The following is a 19,774-nucleotide window of genomic DNA, read 5'->3' as shown; positions in this document are numbered from 1 at the left end:
AGACGTGTCCTCCTAGGACCCATCCCATAGTAGTGCCTTGTATCTCAAAACAATGTATTGTTGTCCTAGCTATCCAATCTCTCTTGCACTCAGAAATTGGACAGAGAAGGTGGCGAGCCTTGCTCTGGAAAAATGCACAGATAATCCCGACAGTAGTCACTAAATGTTAAAACTGCATAGATCTATCTCTGAGTGATTACAAGAAAAGATGACATGCTAGATCACTCTCAAGGAGTTGAGGAGAAGGAACAAGAAACTAGGTTATGATCGGGACCTCATGCAAACTCTGTCGGATGCATGATCATCTCGAGGGTAAGTATGGTAAGTAAAGAATATCTTTTGAAGTACATCTCTTAGTGAAGATTGAAGGACCGCTTTTCATTGACATATGATTATGTCTTCGATAACATGCATGTTTTCAAGCACAAAATCATTTCATGTGTTTCCTCTATGTGTCTTGCTTCCTTTTCTCTTGTTTGACCAGCTGTCTTCTTTGGCATGTTGATTGCTATGTCATGCTTGCAAGTTTGTTATGGAATTTTTGAAGACATGCCTTTTTGTGTATGAGTTGTTTTCACTTTGTCGACATTGGTCGCACTCACACACAAATTTGTACACACTGTCACACAAGTGTCATCTCGATCGTTCGAAGACATATTTCAACTTTCTCACTTATCACTCTTAATCGTTAATTCAGTATCACTAAGGACATGTTGTCTTGTTGGTTTTAGGTGTCTTGTCATCAGTTTGTGCTAAGTGTGTGATCACATTGTCATGTATGCATGACTACACTTGCTTTCACACTTAGCCAATTTTTCTGAAAATCTGTCAATTGAACAACCCTCTCTCAATCGAACTCGATCATAGTGACCTTGCACTATTGCTCAGAACTATGCAGAGCTTGAGGATGTGCTCTAGGAAGCCTTCTATGTGTTATTCTATAGATGAGCCAGCTGATTGACTCCCAGAACTGTGTAGAAGTTGTCCCAGAAGACGATCCAGTCTACGCTTCCCGCAAGACTTCCCACCAAGTCTCCTGCTAGTCAACCAGAAGAAATGAATTGAGTTGTGACACAAGTTTGTACTGATCTCCAAAATTATGTAGAGTTTTCATGTCCTGCCCTTCCTTCCTGCCTTGCAAATAACCCAAGAATTGTGCAGAGTTATCCTATCGTATCCAATCCTTCTTTCTCGCTCTACAACCAGCTCGGGAATTACACAGAGTGGTCTTGTCCAATCCTTCCTCCCCGCTCTGCGACCAACTAAGAAACTGTGTAGAACTGCCTGGGCCCAGACTGTCTCTTAGGATTGTGCAGTTTTGACCAGCAGCTCCCACAACCTGACTTTGTGCTCCTCTAGAAAACTGCACAGATTTTTCTACGAGTGCCTCCCACTTCCCACACTGTACTCACCAAAGAAATTGTGCAGACCCTAGCTAGGTGAATTGCATAGTGCTCACTTGGAAAATTGCACATATTGGCCCAGTAGCTCCCCAACACCACTCTTGGCTTTCCTCTCAAAAAATATGGAGTTTTTCCTCCCAGTTGAGTTTTGCCCCGCAACTGTCATTACTGTCTCGGATTGCAAAAATCTGTCTCCCAATGAAATCTACACAATTTTTCCCTATATTTCTCTAAAGCCTTACACCTCGGCCTATGTTGTTCTCTTTTCATTCTTAGTTCCTTCTCCATCTCCCGGCCACCTGCACCGAAATGGAAAACAATGCATCATTGTAAACTAGGAGATTTTTGGATTTGATGTCATCTCGTCATAAGGGATTGCAGGAACAAGTACATCGATGACACATGGCGCGACGACGAATGGGATGGAAAATAAGTGCATTATAGAAGACTTGCTCATAGTCGAACGAACATATGAAGCACATCTAGCAGGCGAGTGAAGGGGACACATTCACATGCACCGTCAAGAAAATACCAAGGTCATCAAAGACCCGACACACTTTTCCATGCAGAGGTGAAGACATGTTACACTGAGATCATATCATCACACAGTAGCACAACAACTTGACATGGACACCACAATCAACTAGTACATGTCAGTTGTGTCATGTTGAGTTGTGTCATGAGTTGTCTCAGCCACATCACTACTATGGGCCATACTTGCTGTAATCAATGTAATGTAAAGTGGAAGTACAAGAGACCCACATATGAAATTGAAGAGTCATGTAAAGTCGAAAAGTCATAGGAATTCAAACAATCATGAGGGTAGTTGAAGATTCATAAGGATCAATTATACCCCCTTGGCTATATATACCCCCTCATTATATGAGCAAAGGAATTTTCACCTTGGCTCCTCCTGCATAGACTTGAGAGTTTCTAGTCTATTCTTTGAGGAGCGAGTAGTGGCTCCAATGTCCCATTACTAGGAATAGTGATGTATGGTGTACATATGTGTCTTAGATATTTTTCTTAATTTAGAAGCCTACCTCAGGCCAACACGTTTTCATGCATGTTTTGTATTTGTTTGTAAGGCTATTCTTTAAACATTTATAATGCATGTTTTCTTAAACTGTATTAAGATAGTTGAACTACTTCACTTATTTTAGTACTCATATTGTTGAAGATGTGTTGTATTGTTTAACACTGTTCTCTCATCGATGTGGAATAATCTATGAGACATTAGACATACCATCTCTATGTTTTCTTGGTTTTAGCAACAGTCACCCCCATGTGGAATACTTTGTGGGATGGTGTACATGTTCTCCCTTGAACTTTGGTTTTCACGACTGTCGCATCCACTATGGACTATTCCGCTAGATGCTAGACATACCCTTGTTGTTGTCTGTGTGTGTTTCTTCCTGGGTTGGAACTATTCCCTCTCATCAATAGGGTCACTTTATCTCCCCCTTTTGACAGTAAGGGAACCTGGACATAGAGTTAAATTAAGCACTCACTAGGCATACTCACCTCACTTTCTTGAAGTTACAAGCATAACACTCTCATGTGCTGATCAACAAGAGCTAGGGAAATCTCTAAGATAATCGCAACTAGGCCATCATAGAAGGTGGGACTCCCACACCAAACGGTGTGAGGTCTAGTTGGGACTTCAAACCACGCTCAGCCTCGTAGCTAGCCCTACGAGGACAGGAGAGGGCTCTCTCCGGGTCAATCTCAGTAAATGATGATCTATGGGGCTTGAGATGACTAAAATATCTTCTAATGTTAGGTTAGGTATGAAGTGCAAGGATTTGATTTGATTTTTTGGGGTTTTGTTGGAATCAAGGGAAAGGCAAATTTGGGTCTGGGGATGAAGGCTAGTTTTGAAGAGTTCTGATTGGGGCAAGAAAGGCAATCGTTTTGATGCTTTAATTTGTAAAGGTGGAGGTTTCATACTAGTGAGAATCTGAAGAGGGCAAGAGGGAACCAAGAATCCTCTTCAAACTGAATAAAACATTGAAAATTAAACCAAACTAAAAGCTATAGCACAACAAGCTAATGAATTCTACCTTTATCACTCATTTGTTTAATTTTAGAAGCAAAGAGAAAAGGAAATGATGCACATAAATATTAGTGAACTCAAAAATTACATAGAGAGGAACACCATCAAAACACAGAGCCATAGGAATCCCAAAGAGTGTTGCAAACCCAGGTCTTTCCTTTGCCAAAAATGCAGAAATCAGATGTACGATGGAGTGTCAAGCAATCCCAAGTGTCCAACCCTGAAAATGACTGAGAAATTACATGATATAGGCAAGCTTAAGTCATTCCCATGCCTCTAGGGGTCGTGCTCATCATTCTAGGAGTTGTTTGAACCATATCTAAACAAGGAACTGAAAAATAGGCAATGAAACAACTTGCCTCTATATGTTAGGAAACTGATCCATTTAGTTGTTTTTCACTTTTTAGTGAATGAATCTACTAAAACAAGTAAATATGTGCCAAAATTACATCATATTCATGAAATTACATCAAGTTAAATCAAGAGTAACATCAAAAAGTAAAACTGGTCAAAACTGGCCGAAATTCTCAGCTGAAGAATGAAAAATAGGCCAAAATTCTCTATCCGCCGCCGCAAAACCTGTATGCATAGCACAACTTTGAGGCTGATTTTGAGGCCCTTCCCAAAGTCCAAATTGAGCTCAAGATAGCTCTTTGGAAATCTCTGCCTGTCTACATTCTAACCCAAGTGGAATTTCTGGATTTGGATATCATTTGCCCCTCCAAAACTTCAATCTCCCAAGACTGCTTCCTGTGGGTGCAAAAGGTGGCAGAGAGGTCATTTTTTGTGTGTTTTTTACCCTTTAGGCAACCCAAAACTTGATGAAATCATTAGGTAATTCATGAGCATGCATAAATTTTCATAAAAAATCTAGAAATTCCAAGTTTTCCTCCAGAGGATCTCCCAATTATAAGCGCGCGCCAAGTGGCGCTACGCGTTGGGCAGGAAAATCTGTTTTGAAGCCAAAAAATTCAAAATTGACAAAATTTTCTCCAAATTTGCTGAAATTTGGACTGAAGGTCCATCATTGAGTATCATGCTCAGCCAAAGAAGCCTCAGCCAAGATTCAGAGCCTGTCATGTCTTTTGCGTCGTTTTATTGCTCTCCTTAGTCTTGCCTTCAGGATTTTGTTCCTTGCTTTGCAAACATGATTTCGTGCCCAATAATGATTTTTCATGTGCCTGAGCATGTCCTTGTCTTTTTTTTCTTTTCCCAACAGCTTCTCAAGATGAATATTTACCCCCTCAAGCTAAGTCTCTCGATCAGCCTCCATCTCCTATTCCAATGAAGTGAACTCTATCCTCCTCCTTTGGGAGCTTGGCGGTTTTGCCGGATGTTTTGTAACTCCATGACTATATGTTGATCCTCCAGTTGTTTGTTTCACTGCTCCAAATAGTTTATGACCCATTGAGCCCTCTGCAACCTATTGGTCAATGCATCTATCTCGGGTTTCTGCTCTGAATGACCTCCCTTAGCTTTGAGCTAGGAGAGCTCACATCATCATCGATCAGTATGAAATCAGTGTCTAGGCCGCCTGAAGGGCCCTCATGCTGCATAGGCTTCTTGCCTCTTTCCTGTACCTGTACCTGTGCTGCTGATGACGTCAACGAGACCCCTTCCACCCCAGGTGGAGATAGTACTCATCAGGTTGCTGCAAACAATCCTCTTATGCCTCTCTGATAGGTGACATATGTCGGCACACTAGTAGTCTCTGCCTCCCAACCTCAATGTTGATATGAAGGTTCACCTGTATGATGGACAACCTCCTGATGAGCTGCTAAAGCTGTGAAGAACTCACATGAAATGAAGTCTTCCCATGTGATACCCCTGCAAACCAAGTTGATGCATAAAAATGATCTTGATGAGCGCATAGTGATAAATGTTGTTGTATTGCTATTCAGGAGTCTTCTTTTGCACAAGAGTAGTCATCCTTTCGATGTTTCAGCACATGAAATATGGAATGTTCATCATCTTCACTCTTGTGAAATGCATCAATAACCTGATATGGTATGCATAGAGGCGTGAGAAGCGGCCCTCACAACTGAAGTATCTGATAATGAGTCTCATCAACGACGCATAGGATTCTTTCAAAAATCGGAAAGGAAACACCCTGCTGAGCTGTCTCACATAGCTAGGCCTGATATATGGTTCATAATGTACTCTTTCTACCTACATTCTTTTGTTCCACTCCTCACCTACATTCGGTATTCCTGTTGCTTGAGTAATGGTCTCTGGTGTCAAGGTGAAATTTACACCAGCAAGAGTTACCTGAACATCATGCAAATGCAAAACAAATAACCAAGCCAACTCCTGATGATGCTGACTCTGAGAAATCATTTCACAATAATGAAAGCATGACTGTTGTTGGAAACATGCAATGGCAAGTGGGCAGGCTTGCAGTTCAGTCAAAGAGGTGGGCTCTTCTCTAACATGTCTGCCACCCTTACGGGGCCTCCTCAGTGCATTAAGCTCTGTGGTAGAATCATTGTCTTGTTCATATGATGACTCAGTGTCTGTCATGGTGTTGCAGGTTTATGCCACTATGTATGCTGATCTGTATGAGGTGAAAACAAAAATTTGGTGTATTTGCCTCCAATTTCCAAATGTGTGCAAAGTAGGAAGGGAGTGTGGGAAAAGAAAAGGGACAGTGGATAAAGTGGACTACCAAGTGAAATTAAAATACAATAACAGTTACTTGACTGTGTGTTAGGAATGTGGGGTTTGGGGATTTTTTGCGAATGACATGGGAAAGTGATAGGGATGGGATATTGTAGGGTTTAGGAATAAGGATAGGAATAAATGGGGGAATAGGGGATAAGGGAGTCAAATGGAAATAAAGGGACAAAAGAATAAACTTGGTGGCAAAGCAATCATCAAAACCCTAGGCAGGTATTTTGTTTGGCAGAGATAGGGTTTGTTCTCCTTTACACATTCATCATGTAATTAACACCATCACACAATCATCACATTTGAATGCACAACAATATTGGAGACTCTGCCTGCTTGAAACGAGGCAAATTTGTGTGTTGTTGAACGTTTTGAGGCGAATTTTGACCGTTTTTGGACCTTTGGCTTTATGTGCCACGCGGCATACCCAGTGCATCGCGCCGTCTATGTGTACCGTGCACGTTCAAATTGACACTGTGAATGGCAGTTCTATGCGCCGCGACTTCCCAGTGCGCCCCGACTACCTCCCAATGCGTCGCGCAGTAGAATTTCAACACACGGTCTCGATTTCAACACATGCTTTAACTCCTCCAAACTTGACTCGACTTCACTGATATTTCTTGCAGGCAAATGAATTGTTTGGACACCAAAATATCTTATATGACCAATGAATTTGAATTTTTTATTTCAAATAACCCACTTTGTAAAGTTGTAGAATTTTGGCACTTTGACATTTTAATACAAACTCTGTTTTGGTTCCCATTTTGACTTTTTGACTTGAATGATGAAACTTTTGGCAATTTTTTTGCAGGGATGGTTGGCATTGGATTTTAGCAAAGGATGACCAGGGCTGCACTGAAGAACTGTAGAACTTGAAAAACCTTAAAAATTACACATTTATTACAAAAGATAAATTTAACGATTTCTTCTTCAAAACATAGTTTTGAAGAAGAATCATTCTCAAGCATTATTGGTAATGAAAATTTTGAAATGAAAACTTATTAGGGACATCCTCATGTGCTTGCTGGCATTTTTTGACACTTTGAAGACAAAATTTGCGAAACCCTAGACCTAATGACTGAAATAACACTTGGCTGACCAAAAGACCATCCATGATAATTTTAAAACTGATTTGATGAACTTTGATGATCAGACACAAACCAGCAGGTACATGACGTGAGGGAAGTATGGAGACAAGACCCTTCTGTCAGAAGATCAATGATCGTAATGGAATGTAGATGATCAAGCTGAATGAGACACCTAAAATGAAATGCAACAAAAGAGGTTTTGATCTCTAACGGAGGGTTGAACAGATCGACTCTAACAGTGGCTAGAATGGGGATGGTAGCTCCTTGGAGGTGCCAAGAACTACAGATCTCTGGGAGAGATAGACAGTGCCTTCGTCCATTGGGCTATGGAGTTGATAACTTAACAAAATGACACAAGATTTTTGACTCATTTATTGACTGGAATTTGACTTTTGACTTAAACTGACTTTTGAAAGAAAAATGACTTAAAAACATGACTCAACACACTCAAATCAAAGCTAAAATCATTCTTTAGAATTATAGACTTCACTTCAGGCCCCAATCTAAAGAAAATATCACAGCACACTCTTGCAATAAAACTGAAATAAAATGGTATATACAGTGACAATGTAAACAACAGAGAACATCTCAGAAATTGTACCACTTGAGCAACCGACCATTGACCAACCCTCCTGGATAGTATTCCCCATTCTTCTCCTTCAAAAGAAAAGGATTCTGACCCAGATATGCAACAATTTTGAAGGGACATTTCCAGAGATTCTCGAACTTACCATGCTTACCCTTTTCCTCATCCCTTGCATCCCATTTCAGCACCACATCCGTCTTTGCTTTTCTGTCATAAATTTTCTTAATTCTCTCCTGTAGCTTGAATGTGTTTTGGAAAACCTCTTCTCTCCTTTGCTACAAATGAATCATTTGATTTAATCTCCGCTGCATATGATATGCTTCACTTCCAGCTTCCTAAAGAAGTTTGACTACCGGAGTTGCGAGAGAGGTAGGGAACACTGTGTAAACTCCATATACTAACTCAAAGGGGGACATACCAATGGATTTCTTCTGACTCACTCGGTCTGCCCAAAGTGCGTTAACTGACTTCTTATGCCAACTTTTCCTATTTATTTCCAGCAAATTTTTAATGATGTTAACCAAAGATTTGTTGGAAGACTCCACCAAACTGTTGCCTTGTGGATGATAAGCAGTTGAGTGTCCCAAAGTGATGTGATACTTATTACAAAACTCAACCATCCTTTTTTATTTAAAAGTTGCTACGTTATATTGATTAACTTATTCAGGTAACCAAAACAAGACAAAATGTTATTCTCGAGGAATGAAATTATTACCACATCCGTAGCCTGCCTGGTGGGAATTTCTTCGATCTATTTTGTGAAATAATCAGTCGCCGTGAGAATCCACTTGTGCTGGGCTGAGGAAAGAGGATGGATCTCACCGGTGAAACCCAAACCCCACTGCTAAAAAGGGGTGCTTACCTCAATAGGTTTAAGTGGCAAAGGCTGCAATTTTTGTCTTCCTTCAAAAATCTGACATTTATGATAGCTCTTGATAGTATTATACACATCAGCAAAAAGTGTCAACCAATAGTATCTGGCTCTCAAAATCTTGTTGGCAATTGTTTTCCAAAAATGGTGACCCCCGCAATCTCCTTTATGGAAATCCTCCATGACTTGCTTCGCTTCTTCTTCCACCAAACAATTCAACAAAACACCATCGAGATCTTTCCAATAAAGTGCAGAATTCAAAATACAAAACTTAGCAGCCTTCAACTTCAATGTTCTACTTTTGTTCTTGGCCATTCCGGGAGGTGATGACAAATTTTGAAGCACAAAAACAATGTCTGAACACCAAGGAGAAAGGAGGAAGATTTCTGATACCTGAGTGGGCAGATTTTCTTCATCTTCCTCGAACATCCGAGCAATTAAATTAATGTCCAAGGCGTGCAGATTTGACTCAGCCATAATTTTTGCCAGCCCCTGTCCTTTAATGAGCTTTGTCGGTTTGATTTCTACAACATATTCCAGCAAGGTAGCAATCCATTTCCCTCTCCTTCCCTCTAGATTTGTTTGCGCTAGGACATCTTTGACAGCAGCATTAGGAACATAGGCAAGGATGTGAGAATGCAAAATATAAACCTGAAAATCTTTCAATGCTTTTACCAATGCAAGGGCCTATTTTTCAATAATATTATACTTTAATGCCACATCCCTTATGGTTCTGCTGAAGAATGAAATTGTTTTTTCGAGCTAGTCTCTCTTCTGCATCAAGACCGCTGCCATAGTTTGATCTGAGGCAAAGGAAAACAAAATAAAATCCTGAGTATAGTCTGGGCTGATCAAAACCGGAGCTGAAGAAAGAGCTAATTTCACCAAATTAAAAGACTTAACCACTTCCTCTGTCCACCTTACTGCACTATCCTTTTTCAGCATATTTGTGATCTCTCTTAAGTGTTCTGCAAGATTGGGAACAAATCGGCGTAGGAAATTTATCTTACCATTGAAGGATTGGATTTCTTTCTTACTTCGTGGGAGATCAATCTTTTGAATAGCCTCCACCCAAGCTGGATCAATTTGGATGCCCTCCTTTGAGATTATATGCCCGAGAAGCTTGCCTTCATCCATGGCGAACAAGCTTTTCTTTGGATTGAGCGAGATGCCATACTTCCTACACCGCTGAAAGACAATCTTCAAATGATAGAGGTGCTCTTCATCTGTATTGGAGAAAATTGTTAAGTCATCAAGATAAACAACAAGAAAAACATCTTTTTCATTGGAAAATGCTATATCCATCGCTTGCTGAAAGGTTGCACCAGCATTTTTCAATCCAAACAGCATCTTTACACAATGAAAAGTGCCCCACGGAGTGGTGAACGCTGTCTTGTTGCGATCATCCTCATGGACCAAAATTTGGTTATAACACGAATAACCATCAAGTAGTGACATCCATGATGCTCCAACTACTCGCTGAAGTATGTGATCCATCTTGGGCAATGGATAATTGTCTTTCAAGAAGACTTTGTTCATATTTCTAAAATCAATGCATAATCGAATCTCACCTGTCTTCTTGCATACGGGAACCAAGTTTGATATCCAATTTGAAAATTGGATATGGACTATGATACCAGCTTTATACAACCTGTTCACCTCCTTTTCGATTGAGGGTAGCAGCTTTGGGTTTATTCTTCTTATCCTTTGGTGAAAACGCTTTTGATTTTCCTTGATCGGGATCACATGCTGAATTATGCTCGTGTCATAAGATTTCAAATCTGAATAATCTCAAGCGAATACATCAGTAAAAGAGGATAACAAACTGATATACTTTGCTCTCACCTGCGGGGGAAGCGCCTTTGATAATTTTACCATCTTGGGATGTTCATCTGATCCAATGTTCACATCTTCGACTCCCTTTTCAGTTGGTAGCAAGGTTTACCCACATCATCTTGATCGAAGAGCTCCTCTAAAGGTATTAAACCTTTTGGAATGATGTTATCTTTGAGCTTCAAAACTTCCATCTGATTGACTTCCATATTCTCATCACCATCATCATTCTCCATATCAATAGAAATGTCCTTGAATTTACCTTTATTTTGCAGAAATTCATTGATCTCATCATCGTCTTGGAACACTTGCCAATACCTTTGATTGTCGGGCACAACCGGGCGATGCTTCACATGAATCTCAAACTTATTGTTTGAGTTTATAGGAATCTTCAAGTTGCTTGCTACTGTTGCAAGTGAATCTGCAATGACATTCTGAGCATGGGGCACACAAGTTATAGTGTAATCAGAAAATACCTTCAAGATATCCAACACGGCGTTTCGGTAGGCCCGCATTCGAGGATGCTTTGCTTGATAGTCACTTTCACCTGCTTGATGACTAGCTCAGAGTGACCATACACTGAATCCTCTTAGCATTTAATTTTCTAAGCACTTTCAAACCAGCAGTCAAAGCTTCATATTCAGCCTCATTGTTTGAACAGTCAAAAGCTAATTTATAAGAGTAGACCCTTACATTGCTTGGCACTTTGTTTGGGGCGAAACCGGACTGCGTATCCATATACCAATGCCAGCACCTTCTCTTCCTATAGCACCATCAAAGTCCATACTCCATAGGCCTGTTTCATCCTCTTCCAAATGCTGAAACTCTTTTTCTTTACCTTGTTGTCCATCATTATGTTGCTGGTGGTGGACTGTTGATTTTTCAGCGGTGCCATCAAGTCTTTGCCGCTCTTGTCTCAAGACTTCTCTAAAATTTTCAGTAATCTCAGGAATGTCTTCTACTTCCACTAATTGGCTATTCACAACATTAGAACTATCTGAATACAAAACAAATGACTCTAGATCAGTATGTACATAGTTGATCAGATGATTTACCAGTTTCTCCTTGCCAGTGATCATGTATTTCATTTTCTGCTCCTGGTATAATTTCCTCATCTGATTGAACATGGGAATCATAGCATAGGAGAAGTCAAGTTGCATTGTCCCTTTAATATTTTCTCCCCAAGATCTGGAAAGAAGCATGCCAAATCTAGGAGGTATATCCGCCACCACCACATCCATCAAAACATTTTTAGCCGGAATCTGATCCAAACTGACCACCAAATCTTTGATAAGCCCAATGCACCTTACTCTACCAGAATCAAAAGAGGAAAGGTCGTGGTATTTTCTAGTGATGTCTAATCCCAATTTCTCCATGATGGCTTTCGACATAAGATTATGACAAGCTCCGGAATCAAACATAGCATTACATAAAACAAATTCATGTACCCTGAGACTGATATAGAAAGGAGCAACATCACTATCTTGGGACTGACCTTCCAACGTTGGCCAAAAGATCAACTCGGGACTGTCATCCTCCACATTTACCATGTCTGATGATGGATCTAAGCTCAAAATTTTAGACACCTGACTTTTATAATTTTTGTTCTTCATCAGCTCGGTCAAAGGAATGGATATTTTCAACTTAGCAATTTCATTTTCTAAGTTAAACACTGAAACTTTATCTACCTCTTTTGCTGGAACATCGTTCCTTTCCAATTTCTCCTTTGACACATTGGGCTGATTTGGTCTTTCACTTGCTAATGTCGATTTGCTACTGCTAGGATCAGCTGTCTCTTTTCTGTTTTTCTGCACATTAGGAGGATCGTTCTTTGAGGTTGTTGCCTCCTTCCTTTTCTGAATTGGATTTACAGGCACATCTCTGTTTCGAAGTGAATAGTGCCACTGCTGAGCTAACAAAGAATTCTTGTATCCTCTTTGGTAATCATCGGAATCTTCCTCAAGCACTGTCTCATTTGCCCAAATAAAATTTTCATCCCCTCGTTCAGCTGGATTCTCGGAATACTACTCATCTTCAGTGATGTAGATTGGCATGTCATCGAGCGTAAAGAAATGATTTTCTTCTCCAATCACATTCTCCTCCTCTTCTGATTCCAGACCAAGTACAATATTCTGTTGGAGAGATGTCTGCACTTGCTGCTGCACTGTTTGATCTTGGGCTCGCTGCTCTCTTTGTTTGATCCTATATTGGGGCTACTGTTGGCCACGAAAGTTAGGATTTCTGATCTGTGGTTCAGGCTTGTCAAGTTTTAGTCTATCCAACATCTATTCCACCTTTCGAAGCACTTGATCTGATGAGGAATATTCTTCTTTTATTGTGACTTTCTTTTCAGCTCTTGCTCTAGCTCTTTTGGCCAGCAGATTAGCTTCCACACTAACCACAATTTTCTGCATGTCTTCTAAAGTAGATGGATCTCTTTCTCTTAATTGGTAAGCCATATCAATGTCAAAACCATCTGGAAACTTTATCAAGGCTAGCCCCATGGGTGGCTTTAGGTGATGAGGGATTGCATTATAAACGGAATTGAATCTAATGCAATAATCTTGAACAGACTCACCAACGTTCCTCTTGATGTGCTCATACTCGAAAAGGATTTGCAAAGGATTTTTCTTCACTTCCTAGTGGTTTAAGAATTGTCTCTGTAGATCAGCCAATGTAGTGACGCTTGCAGCCGGCAAGGCCCTGAACCATTTCCTTACTTCACCTCCAAATGTTTGTACAAACAGTCTCATGGTTACATTTTCTGCATCAATCTCATGAAGATCGAAGAAATCCATCATTCTGTCCACATGTTGCTGAGCTGTGATACCATGAGGAGTGCCATCAAACAAAGGAATTTTGCTTTGGTAGTCGGCAGGCATATCATCCAAATTTTGAGGCAGTACAAGAGGTGCAAAACGAGCAGCCATTGCTCTTGGTGGATTTGCAATCGGTCTTGGTGATGTTGGGGGAGTAGGTGGAGCTAATGTATGAGGGGTATGAGGAGGTGTATGCAGAGGTGAAGCAGTCTTGGCTATTTTAGGAGTAGAAGGAATAGATGGAGGCAATATGACTGCAGATTTTTTATCAGAAATAGTAGGCTGCGGGGGAAGGGTAGGAATGAAAGGGGTTCGGTGGGAATTCTTGAACTAGATGCAATTGCGTATGACCCAAGGGTTGCAGAAGCAGTCTCTAAAAAATTAGAGATATTAGAAGCCACAATTGAAGTCTGGAGCTGATTCAGGATATAATCATCAATGGATTTATTGGCCCTTTCAGTTTCAAGATTTCAAACAAACTCGGGATTTAAGACAGTGGAAGCGACAACACTTTCAGATTTGGTTTCAAACAAAGACAACTCAAACTGCTCGTCAAATTCTTGATCCTAAAGATACTAAAAAACAACAGGACACGATTGAGCTTTGAACACAGGAATGATAGAGCTTCCTTGGCGGACGATTCTTCGAATAAGATTGGGATTTTTGTAGAGAGGAGGAGGATCAAGATCTCGATTCGCTCTGGTATGTCTTCTGGAAGCCAGTGTGTTATTATTTCAAGAAATCAAATGGACAATAACAACTCGTTCAGCCTATCAAATTCTAAACTTATCATCCAAAAGCTTAGAATTCTCAGATGTACTGGGGTGATCTGTAAGTTAGATACTCCATTTATAAGACTAGACTGGAGATTGACTGAAGTAGCGTTTATCTACTTGCGCTAATGCAAAGCAAAAGCGTTTCTAAGGCTACCTGGCTAATCTTCAGGCTCCGTCTGTAGTTTATAAAATGAATAATACCAACAAAAAAATATTTTAGCTTCCCCAGTATGGTCGCCACTATGTTAGTGCCTAGATTTACCTCAGGCTGAAAAGGCAGGATCTAGGACCAGCATCAAACCACGCTCAGCCTCGTAGCTAACCCTACGAGGACAAGAGAGGGCTCTCTCTGGGTCAATCTCAGCAAATGATGATCTATGGGGCTTGAGATGACTAGAATATCTTCTAATGTTAGGCTAGGTATGAAGTGTAAGGATTTGATTTGATTTTTTGGGAGTTTTGTTGGAATCAAGGGAAAGGCAAATTTGGGTTCGAGGATGAAGGCCAGTTTTGTAGACTTCTAATTGGGGCAAGAAAGGCAGTCGTTTTGATGCTTTAATTTATAAAGGTGGAGGTTTCAGACCAGTGAGAAGCTAAAGAGGGTAAGAGGGAAACAAGAATCCTCTTCAAACTGAAGAAAACATTGAAAATTAAACCAAACTAACAGGCAGAGCACAACAAGCTAATGAATTCTACCTTTATCGCTCATTTGTTTAATTTCAGAAGCAAGGAGAAAAGGAAATGATGCACATAAATATCAGTGAAATCACAAATTACATAGAGAGGAACACCATCAAAACACAGAGCCACAGGAATCCCAAAGAGTGCTGCAAACCTAGGTCTTTCCTTTGCCAAAAATGCAAAAATCAGATGTACAATGGAGTGTCAAGAAATCCCAAGTGCCCAACCCTGAAAATGACTGAGAAATTACATGATATAGGTAAGCTTAACTCATTCCCATGCCTCTAGGGATTGAGCTCATCATTCTAGGAGCTATTTCAACCATATCTAAACAAGGAACTGAAAAATAGGCAATGAAACAACTTGCCTCTATATGTTAGGAAACTGATTCATTCAGTTGTTTTTCACTTTTTAGTGAATGAATCTAGTAAAACAAGTAAATATGTGCCAAAATTACATCATGTTCATTAAATTACATCAATTTAGATCAAGAGTAACATCAAAAAGTAAAACTAGTCAAAACTGGCCGAAATTCTGAGCTGAAGAATGAAAAATAGGCCAAAATTCTCTATGCGTCGCGCCGAAAACCTGTATGCGTAGCACAACTTTGAGGCTGATTTTGAGGCCCTTTCCAAAGTCCAAATTGAGCTCAAGATAGCTCGTTGGAAAGAAATTCCTATCTACTTTCCAACCAAGTGGAATTTTTGGATTTGGATGTCATTTGCCCCTCCAAAACTTCAATCTCCCAAGACTGCTTCCTGTGGGTGCAAAAGGTGGCAGAGAGGTCATTTTTTGTTTGTTTTTTATCCTTTAGGAAACCTAGAACTTGATGAAATCCTTAGGTAATTCATGAGCATGCATAAATTCCCATAAAAAATCTAGAAATGCCAAGTTTTCCTCCAGAGGATCTCCCAATTATAAGAGCGCGCCAAGTGGCGCTATGCGTTGGGCAAGAAAATCTGTTTTAAAGCCAAAAAATTCAAAATTGACAAAATTTTCTCCAAATTTGTTGAAATTTGGACTGAAGGTCCATCATTGAGTATCATGGTGAGCCAAAGAAACCTCGGTCAAGATTCAGAGCCTATCATGTCTTTTGCGTTGTTTTATTGCTCTCCTTAGTCATGCCTTCAGGATTTTGATCCTTGCTTTGCAAACATGATTTCGTGCCCAATAATGATTTTTCATGTGCCTGAGCATGTCCTTGTATTTTTTTGCTTTCGCCAACAGCTTCTCAAGATGAATATTTAACCTCTCAAGCCAAGTCTCTCGATCTTCCTCTATCGCCTGCTCCAATGAAGTGAACTCTATCCTCCTCCTTTGGGCAGCTTGGCGGTTTTGATGGATGTTTTGTAACTCCATGACTGTATACTGATCCTCCAATTGTTTGTTTCACTGCTCCAAATAGTTTATGACCCATTGATCCCTCCGCAACCTGTTGGTTAATGCATCTATCTTGACTTTCTGCTCCTGAATGACCTCTCTCAACTTTGAGCTAGGAGAGCTCACATCATCATCGATGAGTATGAAATCAGTGTCTAGGCCTCCTGAAGGGCCCTCATGCTACATAGGCTTCTTGCCTCTGTCCTATACCTGTACCTGTGTTGCTGATGATGGCAACAAGACCCCTTCCACCCCAGGTGGAGATAGTACTCGTCGAGCTGCTGCAAACAATCCTCTTATGCCTCTCTGATAGGTGACATATGTCAGCACACTAGTAGTCTCTACCTCCCGACCTCCATGCTGATATGAAGGTTCACCTGTATGATGGACAACCTCCTGATGAGATATTGAAGCTGTGAAGAACTCATGGGAAATGAAGTCTTCCCATGTGATACCCTTCAAACCAAGCTGATGCACAACAATGATCTTCATGAGTGCATAGTGATAAATGTTGTTGTACTGCTGTTTAGGAGTCTTCTTTTGCATGAGAATAGTCATCCTTTCGATGTTTCAGCACATGAAATATGGAATGTTCATCATCTTCACTCTCGTGAAACGAATCAATAACCTGATATGGTATGCATAGAGGCATGAGAAGCGACCCTCACAACTGAAGTATCTGATAATCAGTCTCATCAACGGCGCATAGGATTCTTTCAAAAACTGGAAAGGAAACACCCTGCTGAGCTGTCTCACATAGCTAGGGCTGATATATGGTTCATAATATACTCTTTCTACCTACATTCTTTTGTTCCACTCCTCAACTACATTTGGTATTCCTGTTGCTTGAGTAATGGTCTCTGGTGTCAAGGTGAAATTTACACCAGCAAGAGTTACCTAACCATCATGCAAATGCAAAACAAATAACCGAGCCAACTCCTGATGATGCTAAATCTAGCAAATCATTTCACAATACTGAAAGCATGACTATTGTTGGAAACATGCCATGGCAAGTGGGCAGGCTTGCAGTTCAGTCAAAGACGTGGGCTCTTCTCTAACATGTCTGCCACTCTTATGAGGCCTCCTCGATGCATGAAGCTCTGTGGTAGAATCAATGTCTTGTTCATATGATGACTCAGTGTCTGTCATGGTGTTGCAGGTTTATGCCACTATGTATGTTGATCTGTATGAGGTGAAAACAAAAATTTGGTGTATTTGCCTCCAATTTCCAAATGTGTGCTAAGTAGGAAGGGAGTGTGGGAAAAGAAAAGGGGCAGTGGATAAAGTGGACTACCAAGTGAAATTAAAATACAATAGCAGTTACTTGACTATGTGTTAGGAATGTGGGGTTTGGGGATTTTTTGCAAATGACATGGGAAAGTGATAGGGATGGGATATTGTAGGGTTTCGGAATAAGGATAGGAATAAATGGGGGAATGGGGGATAAGGGAGTCAAATGGAAATAAAGGGACAAAGGAATAAACTTGGTGGCAAAACAATCATCAAAACCCTAGGAAGCAATTTTGTTTGGCAGAGATAGGGTTTGTTCTCCTTTACACATTCATCATGTAATAAACACCATCACACAATCATCACATTTGAATGCACAACAGTATTGGAGACTCTACCTGCTTGAAACGAGGCAAATTTGTGTGTTGTTGAACGATTTGAGGCGAATTTTGACCATTTTTGGACCTATGGTTGTATGCACCACACGGCATACCCGGTGCGCCGCGCTATCTATTTGTGCCACTCACATTCAAAACAACACTATGAACGGTAGCTCTATGCGTCGTGACTTCCCAGTGTGCCGCGACTACCTCCCAGTGCGCCGTGCAGTAGAATTTCAACACACAGTCTTGGTTTCAACACATGCTTTCGCTCCTCCAAACTTTACTCGGCTTCACTGATATTTCTTGCAGGCAAATGAATTGTTTGGACACCAAAATATCTTATATGACCAATGAATTTGAATTTTTGATTTCAAATAACCCACTTTGTAAAGCTGTAGAATTTTGGCACTTTGACATTTTAATACAAAGTCTGTTTTGGTTCCCATTTTGACTTGTTGACTTGAATGATGAAACTTTTGGCAATTTTTTTGCAGGGATGGTTGGCATTGGATTTCGGTAAAGGATGACCAGGGCTGTACTGAAGAACTGTAAAACTTGAAAAACCTTAAAAATTACATATTTATTACAAAAGATAAATTTAACAATTTCTTCTTCAAAACAGAGTTTTGAAGAAGAATCATTCTCAAGCATTAATGGTAATGAAAATTTTGGAATGAAAACTTATTAGGGACATCCTCATGTGCCTGCTAGCATTTTTAGACACTTTGAAGACACAATTTGCAAAACCCTAGACCTAATGACTGAAATGACTCGTGGCTGACCAAAAGACCATCCATGTTGATTGTAAAATTGATTTGATGAAATCTGATGATCAGACACAAACCAGCAGGTACATGACATGAGGGAAGTATGGAGACAAGACCCTTCCATTAGAAGATCGATGCTCCTAATGGAATGCAGATGATCGAGCTGAATGAGACACCTAAAATGAAATGCAACAAAAGAGGTTTTGATCTCTGACAGAGGGCTGAACAGACCAACTCTAACAATGGTGACGATGGAATGAAAAAACTAAGGCTCATCTAGAAAAAATAGGTTGATAAAGATGGAAATCACGAGAGGCAAAGTGGGAATGGTTTCATTTTTACACAATCTTGAAACATGGGAAACTATGCTTGAGTATACTTGAAGATAGTCTCATTTTTTCACAAGCTCGAAACATGGGAAAAATTATGCTTGGATTTGGTTTCACCTTTACACAAGCTTTAAATGACCTCAATGATTAGGACACACTAGATTTTTCAATAGAAACCCTAAAAATTATCACATTCAAGGAACAATGCTACTTTATATAGAAAAAGTCGTGCTGACAGGGTCATCAATGCTACTTTTCATAACAAAACCCATGCTAGTAGCACTACTTTTCATAGAGAAACCCATGTTGGTCTTTAGTGCATGTAAACAGTGGAAGATAAGGTTTTCAACGTGACTGTACAGGGAAAAACAGGTGTTGTCAGCACTATTGTCACTGATAAAACACGCAATGGGCAAGGAAATTTTAAGGAAAACAAGAAAGATTCAATAACAAAATCTAGACCTGATACCTTAAGACACCAACAATTCAAAGTATAGACTAAAAATCAATCCAAAGATAGGGTCTTTTGACGGTTGGTCAAACTTAACGAGAAGACAAAAAATGAAAGGAGGATGAAAAGGGTGTAGGCTTCCCCAGTGGAGTCGCCATTTTGTTGTGAAGGCAAATCGCCTCTGCAAACAAAGGCGGTCTCTCTAACCCAATGAGTGGGTCTAGAAACATACTAAACAAACTAACATACACTTTCCTAGCTTATGTTTAACAAATGCAGAGAGAGTGACCTACCTCGCTTTGATGATAATCACTCAATCCTTTGTAGATGACTTTGATTCCTTCGTCTCTAGGCTCACTCCTTACTTTTTCTTCACGTCTGAGTACCTGCAAGAAATACCAAAGAGAAATACAAGGTACAAGAGAATATATGGCATATATCAAACATAAACTAC

This window comes from Pinus tabuliformis, chromosome 6 (assembly GCF_031772625.1).
Source record: "Pinus tabuliformis cultivar Carrire ecotype Pingquan chromosome 6, CPIR1, whole genome shotgun sequence".
Classification (NCBI taxonomy): Eukaryota; Viridiplantae; Streptophyta; class Pinopsida; order Pinales; family Pinaceae; genus Pinus; species Pinus tabuliformis.
The sequence above is the reverse complement of the archived record's forward strand: the minus strand, read 5'-3'. Positions refer to the sequence as shown.